The sequence below is a fragment of the Falco rusticolus genome, chromosome 2 (genome assembly GCF_015220075.1).
Source record: "Falco rusticolus isolate bFalRus1 chromosome 2, bFalRus1.pri, whole genome shotgun sequence".
In the NCBI taxonomy this organism is placed as follows: domain Eukaryota; kingdom Metazoa; phylum Chordata; class Aves; order Falconiformes; family Falconidae; genus Falco; species Falco rusticolus.
The window spans coordinates 65,453,458-65,469,214 of NC_051188.1; positions in this window are offsets into that span (position 1 = coordinate 65,453,458).

The window sequence follows — 15,757 nt, forward strand, 5'->3', positions numbered from 1 at the left end:
CAGAAGCTATTTCACCTTTTCAAGTCTAAAGAACTGAAGCGTACGTTTGCATCAGTTGGAAATCTGAGGCTTTAAAGGTATTAGGTGCATGACATGAGGGTCACGGGACCCCTTCCTGCAAGTGGCAGCGCAGGGGCTGCTGCAGGGAGTTGCAGGTGGTCTCGGTGGGACTGGCCCTGCGAGGAAGCTCTGGAGCCAGTAGTGTTTGCAGGATGAGGCCCACAGTTTGCACAGTTGTGAGAAGTGTCTGTTGGTAGCTGTACCTCATTGTGTTTACATTGTTTTTCAATTAACTATAGCGTCAGGTGTTAGTAAAGCTGTAAGTATGTTGTTAAAGAGTTTGTCATTTTCTGAGCCACTTTTGCCTTTTATGTTTTAATAGATTCTTGTGCTTAAAACAGGAGAAAGCTAACGCAAACCTCAGCACTTAAACAATATATCTGGTTTTAATAAATTAGCTGTTTTTTATGTTTTTGACAACTGACTTTTAAAAAAAAGTTGTTGTACAGTGATGACTTTTTATATGCTAATGTTTCATATAAGTTGTGGTTGCGGGATTTGGAAAATATGATATGTGAACATTCTGCAGTTCTGTTTGTTAAAAAAATACACACATATGCAACTGCAAACTACCATTTTTGTAAGATCTAGGCCAGATTCTGCCCTCTGATGCAGGCACATATGTGTGTGTGTGTGTGTGTGAATATCTCTCTTCCACTGGTTTCAGTGATAGCCATGTGTTTACAGAAAGGCAGAATATGTTCATTTATCTTTCATGGCTGAAAATTTCTCAGTTGTCTGAAACTGAGACCTGCTTTGTCATTAAAGTTAAAGAGTAAGATATTAATTTATTTTTACATCCTCTTGGAACATTTTATTAAGCATAACATCTAATTGTTCTAGACTGAAAAATTATTTATTGTATTTTCCCAGATATTAAGCATTAAATAGAATAAAAGCAAAAAGATTTTGACTATGATTTTGAGATGTGATCTTTGGTGATTTTTTCATCTAATACTCTAGAAAAATCAAGTAAGATGCTATGCTACTTTATATTCTTCAGAAGCAGATAAAAATACAGTCGAGAAGAATTTTAATACCGAGCCAAGTAAGTGAGCTGCCAACTAAAATTAGTTCAAGCTTAAGTAAAACTGCTGTTGGAGAATTATTTGGATTTAGCTCCATCTAAAGTTTATCTTGTTTGCCAAGTCTGTCCTGACTGCTGAGAAAGAATTTTGTCTCGGCATCCTGGCTGAGTGAGGTAGCGTTAGTGCAGGGCAGGCTTTCCCTTCAGTGAAAGAGCCCAGCTTGGTCTAAAGAGAAGGCGACTTGCCAGGAAAGTTCTCCTGCCGTAGAGCCAGGCAGAGCTGAAATCTTCACCAGATGAGGGTCTGCCCAAAAGCAAGTGTTTCCCACCTGTTTGGGTGCCCAGGGGAGGCTGGAGGGGGGGTGTCTCACCTTGTGGGGGAACCACAGGACACAGAAAAGTAGCGATTCTGCATGCGCTCACAAACTTGAGCTTAGTATCTTTTGGCTTTCGAGCTACTCCCCTGCCTTTACCCGAGTGCCAAGGTTATGAGTATCCCTTTATAACATCATAGGTAATTAACCAAACACAGTCTAGTTAGCAGTAATTTTCTGTTTGGGTCTTCTTACTTTCCATCTCGGAGTTGCCAGAGTGGATGTCAAACCTCGACTCAGTAAAAACTGTCAGGATTTGAACATCCGTATCTGTCCAGTCAAGCAGCTGTGCCCTTGCTGACTGGGATTCCCGCCACCTGTTCGCTTGTTTTTGCTTTCTTGTGAGTGCAGCCTCCTGCACGGGGCAGGGAGCCCGGCCTTCGGCTTCTGTGCTCACGTGGGGTGAACATTCAGAACATTCGGATTAGGATGGGGAGAGTGCGCTAGTCTGCATCTGCACCCGGCGGCTTGGCCGCACCGCTCCTGGAGCTCTTGGGGCTACCTCTGTGACTCAGCAGGTACCAGCATCTGCTCCTCCCACATCTGAGGGGGCCAGCAAGAAGGTACTGGCCACTGCCAGCAGAATCTGAGCGTTTCTGTAGCCTTGCAACGCCTGCCACGACCTCAGGAAAGGACAGGAGCAGCGAGGCAGTGCCGGGAGCACCAGGAGCCCAGGGCACGAGGGAGTGCTGCCTGCAGGCTCGGCACTGAGGTGTGACCCCGGGGAGATGAGAAATGCCTCCCGCCAGCAGAGAACATGCCGCTGCTGAGCTTCCCCTCTCTGTGCTGACGGCCATCTCCGGGTGGATGTGGGAGCCGGGACTGGATTTGGGGTGGGGTTTGTACAGCCGTGTCTGTAGGGCAGACTGCACCCCTGGCCTGATGCGGGCTCGGGGGGCACCGCCTGCTGGAAGCGAGCGGATACCTCATTGGTAACGCTTGCAAAATACGATGGCTAAAGCAGCAGAACGCATTTGCAAGGCTGTGCCCCGACCTCTGCTGCACAGGGGTGCAGCAGGGCCTGAGCCTGCGCCCCTCGCTGCGGTGGCGAGGTGGGAGAAGCTGCCACCTGCTCAGTCAGTGCTCGCTCGTTCTTCTACGCTTCTCCCGATGACACCAAATAAATGCAGGCTCGCAGCCTGTCTTTGTGCAAACTCAGCATGGCATGAGAGCTTTACTGCCACAATAGTAACTTTGTTTTGCAAATTCAGCTTTGCTGAAAGTAGATACAGCATCCCTGTGGAATGGGCATCGTGTCTGGTTACATCAGAGCCGACTCTGGTGCCGTCTGTTTTCTTGCTTTTAAAGTATAATGCTCAACATTTAATAAAAATATTCAGTGACTTGATAGCTTCACTGAATTTCTGTTGCCCTGTTTCTTATTAAGTCCTGAGGTCATCAACATTTAGCAATATGGAAATCACCCGGCCTGTCAAACTGGAATTGGGCTCCATTCTGTCATGAGCTATTGTGTTACAGGACACTGATGTGGAATGTAAATATTCAGCAAAAAAACCTGCATTCGTGCCTGTCACAGCTTTAAAGAGAAGCTTATTGAACTCCAAAACATCATACTGACACCTTCACATTGGATTTTTAAACACATTCTGCTGCTCCTTTTCTTTTAAAAGCAAATGGCTGTAGGTTGTTTTCAGAGAGCCTTTGGAGGCCAGCAGCTCAGCTCAGCAGCCGCAGTAAGCCTTGCTGCTCGCCGCGCTGCCAGCATGTTTGCTGCTGGCCTCTACTTGCAGCATTGATCCTGAACAGCCCAAACAAAGGCGTGAAATGTTAACATGACAAAACCCACTGACTGCACAAAATTACACTGAACATCAAAAGAAAACATGCTTTAAAAGGAAAAAAATAAAAATAAAATGCAGTACTTGCCCCCCAAACCTGATGGAATATAGGATGATAAAAATCGGTGGCAAGTGTGACTTGTGAGTTGGTAGTGCTGGTCTGAGTCTTAAATGATGAAAGGAGAAACTTAAAATTCTCAGGTTATTATCATTTATTTATAACTGTTTCCTTTGAAAGAAAGAATATGTGAAACAAATGGGAAACCTATTGATTATTTTTTTTCTTACCTGATCTGATAATTTCCAAGTGATTTAAAAGCATGCACTCTGTCTTCTTTGCATCCACTTGGGCTTTTCATTGAACTTCTTCCTGAAGACTGAAAGTGTTGTCTTCTTACCAAGAGCTGGTTTATCTCTTAACAGTTTAATCTCCCAAACCTCTTCACTGCTGTATAACTAAAAAATAAATATTTTCCAGGTATATTTTGTGGTTTACATGTTATTAGACCACATCCTCCCATTTGCATATCTCAGCTACAACTATGTGAATACTATCAGAGGCTCATTACTGTTACATACATAAATATTACAGTATTTTGATTCAAACTGACACAAACACAGAAAACATAGGACTGCGACTGTGAATGCAGTGTTCTTCACCCCATTCAAACAAGTAGCCCTGATTAGGAAAAAAACCACAAACCCAGCTCTCTAAAAGGGTAAAGACTAACCTCAGAGGGGTTTCAGATGCAAATTGGCTCATGGTCCATACAGGATGGGCAGCCTTCAGCATGGGCAGAAGGCAGGAGACAAAAAAAGATGCAGAAGTAGGAAGCTGTCTCTCTTTTTTTTTTTTTTTTTTCCCTTTTTAAAAATGTTTGTATACTCTAAACACAACCATTTTGCATAAAACTTGCAGGATTTTTTTTTTTTTTAAATTAGGATCTCAGTTGCCAGCTCTTCTGAACAGAGAGAAAAATAATGCTAGAAGGATCCAGCTGGCCAGACAGAGTATTTAGATCATTCACAGCACAAAGGACCTGGCCTGTTACCACTGATCTGTGCCCAGGTCACTGTGTTGTGCTGCTTTCCATCTCCAGTTACCGCAGAAATGCAGATGGTTCTATTGAATGAGACTGAAAAGTTCCACTTCACATTGTTTCTTAACAGTGAACTTGAATATGAGTTCTGATATCTGACCTTACCTGCTGGAACTTCTTGCATGTTTTTGACAGATTTTCAGCATCTAGAAACAACAGTATGTGTATAATTATGTTCTCGGGCATTCGGATGAGACAACTGTAATGCCCCTGCATAAATTAACTGTGTATTCCAGCGTGTTGTTGCCAAAGATGTTCCTCACCCACTCTGTGGTACAAGAAAAGGAAAAAGACAGAGAAGAATAAACACAAAATAATCCTCACACACCCTGATCATTTTAAAGTGTGATCATGAATGCCATAAAATTGGGCTAGAAATATGTCAATACTTTGCTGTTAGAAGGAAAGAGGTTTGGAGAGGCTGGGACTCAAGAGGAGACAATAGGCTGGGCCATCGCTCTATACGTTGATGAGAGAGAGGAAGGATGAGGTGACGACAGGCTGGATGCTGCCTGTACCTTGAATTGCAGAAATCTTGGGGATGACCATGGTTCAAAACTTGTCTGAAGCATTGACACGGAGGTGGGGTGGAGAGCACCTACCAGCCTGGTCCTGCGGAGGACCCTGCAAATTCCCCACCCCCATTGATCAGGGAGACCTTCCAGCAGCAAAGGGGGGCCACAGCTACTACAGGCATTTTTTCAGTGGTATAAAGGGAGAGGAGGGCATTGCTGTCCAATCTACTTCTCTTTCCCAGAACAAAAGAGAACAGAAAAGAGATGTAAAGATGCTACTGAGGGAGAGAGGGTCTGTTGGGGCCACGGGTGCACCAAAGTGCTCTGCAGCCTCCTCCCTCCCTGCTCCAAGGTGTTTGGCTGGCTGTACTGAAGGGCAGCTCTGGCACAGGGCAGCTGTGCCTGGCCATGCACCTCCCACCCCAACCCACCGACTCCATTTCCCGGCTTGACCTGGGACCTCCTTGTCCACTACAGACCCGTTGGTGAGGGCACGGCCCCTGCCCACCCTGGCTCCCGGCTCCCGGCTCCCCTTCCCTCACAGAGCAGCCATCTCTCCACCATTCCTGTAGCTGCTACCAAAGACAGAGGACTTGCTCTGCTGACAGCAACGTTACTTAGTTTGGAGTTGGGGTTCTGCCTCCCCTCCCCTAGGAAAGTTACAGCTCAACTCACTCCACTGAAATGAAATTAAATACTTGAGAGCTAATTTGGCCCTCCACACAGGGCAACATCCAAAACAATTAAGAAGGGAATATTAACTGTGATTAGCTTAGGGATGTCAAATGAAAAATGGAAACACTTCCACAGCTGAACAGACTTCATTTATAACACTACCCTGTAATACAAACATTAAACCTGATTGTGTATTGAAAACTTCTAAGTTCCTTACGTAAAGATCAAATATCTAAGAAGAAATGTGTTACATAGGGTAGGAAAGTATTCAGTGGGTGTTTAAGGCATACTTCCAATGACTTGTGATTTCTCCATAGCTACAGCATTAGGTAACAGGTTGATTGCTCTACTCAATTACTGTCATTACCATGTAATAAGAACAACAAAAAGGCAATTCCAGAAAGTAATTTAGAGGCCTAAAAGAATGAAATGAAATCAAATAGCTGTCTTGTATGATTATACTCCATGCCTTCAAACTGTTGACATTTTCACCAAGAGAGAAACTTCACAGGTGAATATGATATATTTTTTTACATTTTGCTTATGCAAAAAAGATAATCTAGAACTGCAAACTAAATGCAAACATCTCTCATTATAATATTAACTGAAAGGGGGGAGGCATGAAATTTTAGCATGATTTCATAAATCAAATGAAATCCCTAGATGCAGAGAAGAAAATTCATAACAACTTAGGGGAAAAAAGTTTAACCATACAGTACAAAAAAGTTATTCACTAGACCACAGATGGCTTCTAACACTACATGCGTTCTGTTTGCTAGTGAAATACTTGCTCTGTAACTGCTGATCCAGCAAAAAATCTGTATGGAGTTCCTTCACCTTCTTTGGGAAAACCCTCTCTTGGCTAGATTGAAAGGGCATCTTCTAAGTACTCCACCTACGGAAATCACAGCATGAAAAAAGATCAGAAGTTAAATTACTTTGGCAAAAAAGAAATGTAGTAAATGGGGTACACCTGATTTATCTGGATTTTAATGAAGTGTTTAATTCCATTCTAAATGGAAATTATTAGATGAACTAGAGAAGCTGGAAATGAATTCAAGAACTGCGAGCTAGGTGAAAGTGCTGGCAAACCAGCGAAAGACAAAAAACTGGGGATGAAATGAGAACCACAGTGGACACAGGTTAGGAGCTGGATCTGGGCTGACTTTACACACTATTTCCACAAATGACCAAGGCAGGAGTGAACTAGTGATATCTGAAGAAATAAAACCAAGATAAAATGAGATAGTGCAAAATGCAGGTACCACACTTGGGGAAGAGTAACAAGAGCGCTCTTAACTGAAGATCTGGATGGAAACAACCAGCTGTTTTTTAAGTCAGTCATGGGAAAAACACAATCCACAGTAGGTCGTGGTTCTGTGGAAGTCAGTCGCTGTCCTCGAGTGTGTCAGGCAGAGCATGGCCCAGAGACCCAGGGGAGACCTACACCTGAAACCTGCCCTTGGACACTGGAAAACTGCCTGCCCCTGCTCAGGAAAGATGCTTTCAAGCTGGAAGGAGGGAGGAGATCAGGACAAAGAGGGAGGGAAGACCAAGCAAGCTCCTGCTCCCCAAGAACACATCACATGGGAGATGGCTGAAACCAGGGAACAAAGAGGGTGGGCTTGAACTAAAGGTCACTCTTGGCACAGCAACAAGTAATATATTCCCTATAGTCAAAAGAGGATGAGCCTGGGACTTGCCTACACAGAAGAACAGGTAGGTACCCAGCCTGCGGCGCTAGCTTTCTCCTGTGGCATCTAGAAGTGGAACAGAAAAAAATTCTTCATCAATCAATAATTGTGGTTGATCACCAGACTTTCACTACACCTTTACAGCATGGTAGGATTGATTTGCTTGAAAACTTAGCCACAGCTGCTGAAAAAATACTGCTTCTATAAAAGTAGCCTGTGATGTATGACACATCACGGCTAAATGTTACCTGACACTACAGCTGATCAGGAAGACAGGTACCAGCTTTTTTGAAAATGCTAGTAGTTTTGGCTAATGTTTCAAAACTGTTGAAGGTATTTTAAAGTTTATTCCCTCAAACAGAGAGGGAAAGCAAAAGCTGTTTTGAGGGGCTTCTTTTTTTCCTGTAGGGTAAGCCTGGAACCCTCAGGTGGCAAATGCTGACAGCTCCTGTATCAAACACATTTAAAACATGAAATAATTTTTAAAGGTGGGTCAGTTCCCTTCTCAAAAACTATATATCTTCTTTCAAGAAGAGGAATGAAGCTCTTGTCTCTGAGGTGCTTTTAAAAATATCCTTGTGCCATAAGACATAGAAAAGAAAGCAAATTACTGCTGCCGCAAACTCTCAGCTATTTCATTTCTTGATGATGGATGTTTAGCTTTGTGCTATTGAGATTCTTTTGTGTGTCTTGTCCGATGATGTACCACAGTTCAAACAAAACCCAGGAAGGACTTCCAAACTCCAGCAGAATGGAAGTGCCAGAGGACTTCATGCTTGAAAAAGAAATGTAAATTTGTGCTTTCTCTGGAGAAATGTTTACCACCAGAATGGTGCGAGGCAGGCAGGAAAAAGCATTCAATATAAATTAAAGGATTTAAATTATGTCACTTTTCAGAACGTCTTTTGGCATTACTATAAGGCTGGCCAACAGCTTTCCAGGGTGCTGTGTAGTTTTGGCATCTACAGACATTTTCCTTTCCAGAAGCATAACAGTGCAATAAACTTTTTTTTTACCTTGCTGGTGTCAGCATCAGCGAATGCTCGGGAAGCACCTGTGTCCGGACTCATCCTGCCTCCTCACCTCTGCACCGGTGATAGTGGTGGGGCAGTGGTGGAAGTCTCTGCCAAAATAAATAATGTCGAGGCCTTGGAACAGGCAGACCTAAACACAGCTACACAAATAATACGAAGGAGAAAGTTGTCTTGGTCAAGCTTTGAGAGGCCCCAATATAAAGCTTAATCCAACTCTGCTTTAGGCTTTGGTAACCTCACAATGAATGAAAGAAAGTTTGAGAGAGAAGGACCTTTCCTAGCATCATGCTGACTGTGGCAGAAAACAGAAAGATCGAACAAGCCCCATGAAGTGATCCAGCACAGCTCAGCACAGTCCAGCACTGGTGTTAAGTAACATTTACCTGGTGGCCTGAAAAGCATATAGTATTGACAAAGGATCCACGACTCCTTTCCTGGATTAAACACAATCTTTTCAAGTGTCACTGAAAATGGCAAATAGGGATTGATGAAAAACATCTACTTATAATTTAGGTACAGATTTATAATTTAATATAATCCAGGAAGAGATCTCTTGGAAGATGTTGGACCAGAGAAAGATCATAAAGAGATACTGGTATTTTGAAAGAAAGCCAGATAACATAAAGTAAGTAAATTTAGAAAAAGAGCCTTTTTCTGCTGTAAACTGTAAATTGGTTTAGCCTGATGTTACACCTTTAGCCTAGAGAAGGGAAAGGACTCTGCTCCAAATCAATTTCAATGCCTTTACAAAGGTGTCTGGCTGGAGCGAGATACGTAAGTTCCCCTGATAGTCAACAGAGATCTTGGTTTGATGCATTTGTCTCTCCAGAAGCACCTAAAGACACCTGAAATGCACAATTTATGGGATTGCATTCCCATACTATGTTCCCCCAGAGCACAGGAATGCAATCAGTACAGCTATAGTTAATTGTTTCAGGATGTGCTATAAAAAGCATTCATTTGCCTTGCACAGCCCTTTGCAGAGAGGAGAATGCACTAGCTGCTGGTTTGTTGTCAAGAGTAACGCAAAGCGTACATTTTAGCTCACAAATCCCCTGTAATGTGAAATTCTTGCTACTTCAAGATTGTCTTTTTCCTCATAGCCCTCTGGACAGGGGGCACTCATGGCAAAGGAATTTGTTTCCAGCCTCAGTCTGCCTGCTGCCCTCTCAGATCCCCATTTGGACATGTGCACGAGCCTGTGAAGTCACACTGTGCTTGCGTCAAAATGTTGAGATTCTTTAACTGAATAGATACAATCTGGCAGCTTTCTGCACTCATTGCACCAGTTTTGCAAACTAATTATGAAGTGTGTGCTAGAAGATTGTTTTTCATAGTGTCTTCTATTAATTAATTATAAAAAAAAAAAAAGAAGTTCCTTTGTATCTGAATAACGTCAAGAGTAATTTCATCACACCAACATTCTCAGGTGGTCTCAAGTGGGCGTACAAAAAGTAAAACCTTCAGTCCTCCCTTGTGGCTCCCTTACAGGTGCATAGGGACTCTTAAAGAGAGGCATTTGCCTTCTAGTGTTGGATGGCCACCTGGCCACCTTCTTACCCTTATCAGCATTGCCAGCAACAACCTTCCTCTTCACTAAATGCCTGCAGAACTCATTTAAAAACTCAGCAACCATTACGCACACTCCTGGAGAGTAAAGCATATCCCCACAGACAGCAGTGCCACAAACTGCATCGCGCTGACCCACCAGTGTTTCATCTCTTCGAGCTTTTTCAGTGTTGTCGCCGATATGGCACTTCCTCCAACTAAACTTCCAAAATGGAAGCTCAGCGAATGCCAGCTGTGGTTGCTTTCTCTCCTAGGAGGCAGACATCCATTTCTAAAATGACTAGACAGACACCACCAGCATTTCAGAGCCCACATGCACAGTGTGTCCATGCTCAGCTGGCCAGTGGAGGGCTGGATCTGCTGGCCATGGCTGCATGGAGCTGGACACCAGCAGGCTACTGATGGGTGGAAACCCCCTTAACACAACTCTCAGGCTCTACCCTTCATGCTTTGATGCCATCAAATGTATGAAACAGTGAAGTTCATGGTCAGGTCTTTCTTTCAAATTTAGATTGCAGAAAACCATCATTCAAGAATTGTGGGTTTCCTTGTCAACATCATATTCTGGATTTCATGGCATCCATGAACTAGAAAAAGCTGTATCTCATGGTATAGTTCTACAGCCCCCATACTCCCTACAAGCTGAAGCCCTGACAGAGGAGATACACCTACATCAATAAACCACGCGGGAAGAACTGCAGGGCAGGAATAGGTAACACAACATCAAGTGGGGTGCCGTGAGTTTCTGCTCCAGTTTGAGACAATGGAGTAGGCAAATGTTCTCAGAGGTATGAGCAGATCACAGGGTGACTATGAGCCACAAATGTGATACAGGCAAATGCATTCTTGTGTGTCAGGCAAGACATTTCCATAGGAAAGGCAAGTATTGTGCAAAGCTCTGGGCAGAACTCACCAGTACCACTAGGGACATTTCTCATTCTTCAGGTTCAAGAAAGACAAATACTACCTGGGATGAAGGCAGACAAAGACTAAACAGTTGATTAGGGGCATGGAGGGCCTACAGAAGAAAACAACTAGAATGAGCAAGAAGACAAAGGCTGAGAGGGCTCACATGACTTTCAAGAAGGCCATGAAGGCCATGAAGGATGAAGGCCAAAAAGGAAAAGCACTATTTAAGTGCAAGGAAAAATATGGCAAAGAACACAAAACAATTCAGGACTCCTTTCCAAGAGGAAGACCTCACCATAAACAGTGGAGTAGCAAATGTCACTCAGTACACTGGTAAGGAATGGTGAGGAAGTCATGCATGCTCTCTACGTCTCTACAAAGTTCATGCAGAGGGAACCAAACCCCTTTCTTTAACTTCTGGCATCACCATAACCAAATGAATCTATATGGTATAAATGCCCTTGTTTACATAGCCTGAATGTACATATTCATTTTGGCACCAGCGTACAAAACAGCAAGAACAGTACCTTTCTTACTCCTTCAGAACTCAAAATACTAAATCCTAAAGGAAACACATTTGCCAGGGTTTTAGTTAAGATCTGAACATCTTCCCACAAATCAAAGTAGGCAGATAATTCTCAGAAAGTTTAAAGTCACAAATGAGCCCTGAAAGTTTTACTCTGGATGAAGTCCATTTTGTATCCTGTATAAACACGGCCAACTGCACGGCTTGGTTTCAGTGGGAAAGGGGGTGTGAGTGCAATAGCAGCAACGGGCTATTTTTGCAGTTTGGAACAGTCGTCGTTTGCCTGGCTGTGCTTTGGGCATGGATCCAAATGCTCTAGGTCTGAAAATGACCAACCTTTCCATCCTACCATTGTAAACTCCACTCATTTTCCCAAGCTCGTGTTATTTCCATGACTGTCTGCTGGCACCGTCCATCCCAACCAATGGCTCTAGTTACACTTTGGCTTTCCCCCAGGCTGCGGCTGCTGAAATGCCTCCCCCTATGCCCCCAGAAAAGGGTTTGTGTCCAGCCACATCAAGTCCCTGGTCCTCCTCACTGCGTGGCCTCATGGACCTTAGCTCTGGCACAGAGAGGGGACAGCTAAGAGGGGTGGTCTCTGGGCTGCAGGGCTGGTTTCTGCCACAGCCTGAGAGAAGAGGAACAACACTAGGTTTGTCCTTGGGAGCTGAGTGGCAGAGGACGTGCCAGGGATGCCCAGCGGCTGTGCCCGGTGCATGGCCACCAAGGGCAGGGACACCTGCCCTGGGCACAGGGGCTGCCTCAGGGCCAGCACCCCAAAGGCTGCCCTCTGAAGGATGCTGGCTGGAGGGATGGCAGGCAGGGCTGCAATGGTGGCCCCGTCACCGCAGTGTCACAGTGCTACCACCCAGCAATGCAGCAGCCACACTGCCCTGGGACAGGATAAAAGGGGGCGTCCTCCTGCGTCCTGCTGCCAGCCTGGCCAGCCTGGCCATCAGGACAGAGCTGGCCCAGGGGAAGCATGAAGACATCTGAGAGGACCTCCTTGAGGAGCTGGTGGAATTATTTGGAGGGGCTGAGGGAGGAAGACCAGAGGCTGGATGAGGCTGCTAGAGGCTCTCCACTGCAAGGCCAGCTTCCAGGGGGGCCACATGCAGAGCTCATCTGATGGAGGGAAATAATTTTCAGCTGGATAGCCATGGCAAGACCAAGCGAATGCCTTCTTGAGGAGCACTGCAGAACTTGCCATCCTCAACCCCTACAGAGCCAGGGGCAGCAGTGTAAGAAATGGGATGCACAGATGTTGCAAGGGGTCCTAGTGCTTTGGAGCACCCACCGGTGTCCTGCCAGGTGCAGGAAGGATTCTTGTCCCTGAGGTCAATGACGCCAAGTGCCTTTTGCCACTCTGGGGAGCCCCCAAGATGGCTCCAGTTTGAGGAGGTGTGGGGCCTCTCCTGGGAAGTGTGACCAGCCTGTGGGATGAGGATGCAGGTTTTGCTCACGTGCTCAGGGAATTCTGGGGTCAGGAAGGAATTTTCCCCCGGGGCAGATTGGCACTGGTCCCCGAGGGATTTTTGCCTTCCTCTGCAGCATTGAGCATGACCACTTGTCAGGGCTCCTCTACTCTCTTCTGGCTAGGCCACTGCCCGCTGCTGATGCACCACGAAGGTGGCCTCTCATGCCCTGCAGCTGAGGAGAGGAAGGCTTTTTTCCCCCCCAAGGTGGGCTAGCAAGTGTCCCCAGGGGTTTTTTGCCTTCCTCTACAGCCTTGAGCATGGGCCCTTGCCAGGCCTCCTTTGGGCCATTTTGGCTAGGTGCCGGCTGCTCCTGCTCTGGGGAAGAGGCCCAGGGGCATGAAGCTTTCTAGACTCCTAGGGTGGGCCCCCAGGGGTTGCTTCTTTTTCTGTATTGCACTGAGCACAGCCCCTTGTCAGGGCTCCTCCGAGCCATATTGGCAAGGTTCTTGCCTGCTGCTCTTGCTACTCCTACCCTGACTCTTTCCAGCTCTCTTTCCCATTGCCAGACTGTGACAGGAGCAAGCTCTGCTCTTCCCTTGGCTCCGTTTCTCCAGGCGTTCTTGGCTGTGCAAGCCAGCCCGTACTTGGAAGGGCTGCAGGCTTACTGCACCGCCAGGAGCTGCTGCTTCTCAGCTGTCCCTGCAGGCAATACAAGTGTGGGGCAAGCACCAGAGCGCTCTTCGTGGATCTTCGTGTGCCTTGAAGCACAGCGGAGCAAGTTTTGGAAGGCAAAAGGTGTGCTTGTCACGGATACGTCACAGCCTTGAAAATACCCCATGGTACCACACACCCCCTCTTCTTCTTTTGTGCGTGGTCAGTTCTGATCCTCACTCTTCCAGTTCTCACTCTTCAAGAAAGAGGGACTGCTTGGTGTGTATTCCTGCTGCTCCTTTCTGCAGCTCCGTCACTTGCCCTTGCCAGACTGCAAGGGATGTTTTTTCAAGCCAAACTGAAGAACCTATCGGTCTGCTCCTGGCTACAGGTGCGCATTAGGTTAACGCTTGTGAGCTTCAGCTCAGAAACAGGTTCAGAAAAATCAAATAAAACCAAACCCTGTTTTCACTTGTAACCTTTGTGATATGCGTCCCCCAAAATGTGTTTGGAGCCGACCCCCCGCCCCCTCCCCCCCGGGCATTTCGGGCAGTAACAGTCTCATTGTTACTCAGCTCTTGGTGAGCGCAGGGCATGCAGCGCAATAGCTACGCTGTGCTGTGCCTAGAGCTCCGCCTGGCAGGTCTGAGAAGTCCATCCAGAAGAGCAGCTCTCTGCAGCCCCATCCAGAAGAGAGGGGCACAGACGGGCAGACCTACAGCACTGAGGCAGGGACTGAAGGCTCCAGGCTGAGCTGAGATACGTCCCCTGGGCCCTTGGCATGAGACGGCGTTGGGTCCTGGGGGAGGCCGGTCCCAGCCATTGAGACCTACAAGAACCCCCAGGACCCTGGCAGATGTAGACCTGTACTGCTCATACGGTCTCCTTTAGACATTTATGGTTGGCCACTTTGCAGACAGAAGGAACTTTGTTCTGAAGGAGCACTGCTGTTCTCAGGCTCTTTTGTTTTATTATGTTCTTCCCAAGGGAAACAGTTCAGGCATTTCTAAAAATGAGTACAAGGGGGGGGGTGTGGGGGGGTGTGTGTCAGGAAATCCATGGGGAAATGAACAGGTATTGTTCCCCTCAAAAAAATTTGCAACCATTTAGTTGAGGAGTGCATCCCGCTTCAGATTTGAGGGCTTCATCTTTGAGCCTCGCTAGTGTCAGAGATGTGGGGTTTTGCCATCCTGTGAAAATCCCGCTAAACTGGATGAACACAGAAGACTTTAAAAACCCACACCTGACGCATACTTTTTCCAAGTTTGTTCAGATGGTCAAATGCACAGCTCACACCCCCATCAGAAGGTACATGCCTCCTTTCCACAGAGTGACGGAGCCAATGCCCAGGCTGGGACATGGTTACCCATTCAATCCCTTCTGCTAGTGCAGGGCTGGGGAAGGAATGATGTCCTCGGCCCGTACTGTTAGGGAAAGAAGAAGGTAGAAAGAACAGAAGAGTTCAGTTGGAATGATCATCTAGTCCAACTGCCTGACCAGTTCAGGGCTGACCAAAAAAGTTAAAAGCACGTTATTAAGGGCATTGTCCAACCGCCTCTTAACCACTGACAGGCTTGGGGCACCAACCAGCTCTCTAGGAAGCCTGTTGCAGTGTTTGACCACCCTGTCAGTACAGAAATGGCTCTTAACATCCAGTCTAAACCCCCCCTGGAGCAGCTTTGAACTATTGCCACGTGTCCTGTCGTTGCCTAAAACTCCCAAATTACTGCACTCTGATTTAAACAAGAGCGCGCACACAGTTCAGGTCAAGCTCTCAAGTGCTTCACCCTCTCAAGTCCACACCATCTCAAGCTGTCGAATCTGATCAATGTAAGGACTTCTAATCAAGGGAGTCAGTCCTGGGAGACAAAGAACAGATCGAGGTAAGGACACCGTAAGGTAAATTATGCAGACAGAGGTCTCCAGGTGAAAAAGTTCTGGCCGCAAGACGAGTCAAACCGCTAAGGTGCTGCCATCCTCAGAAAATTAGTTGGAAGTAGGGGAAAGGTAACCGCGGTAACAGCAGACAGCGACCTCCACTCTGCCAGCCCCCCGGCGGAGGGCAGCCCCCCTCCCCGGGCAGCCCCGGCAGCGGGCGGGCGCCAGACGCGGGGAACTTCCCCGGCCCGGCGGGCGAATGACAACGGCGGGTGCCGCGGCCACGCGAGCGCTCCCCGCGCGTGACGCGTGCCCTCGGGCGGCGCGGCGTGCGTGTTCGGAGGCAGGGCACCCCCCGCACCGGCGCGGCAATGAACCGGCGCCAGCGAACGGCTCAGTGCTCTGGCTGGGAGGCCTTCCCGGGTCACGGTTTTCGGCAGCGCCGCCCCCGAGTGCCGGGGAGGGGAGCTGAGCGCCTCCCGCCGCCGGCCCCGCCTCGAGGAGCCGCAGGGCGCGGTGCGGGGGCCG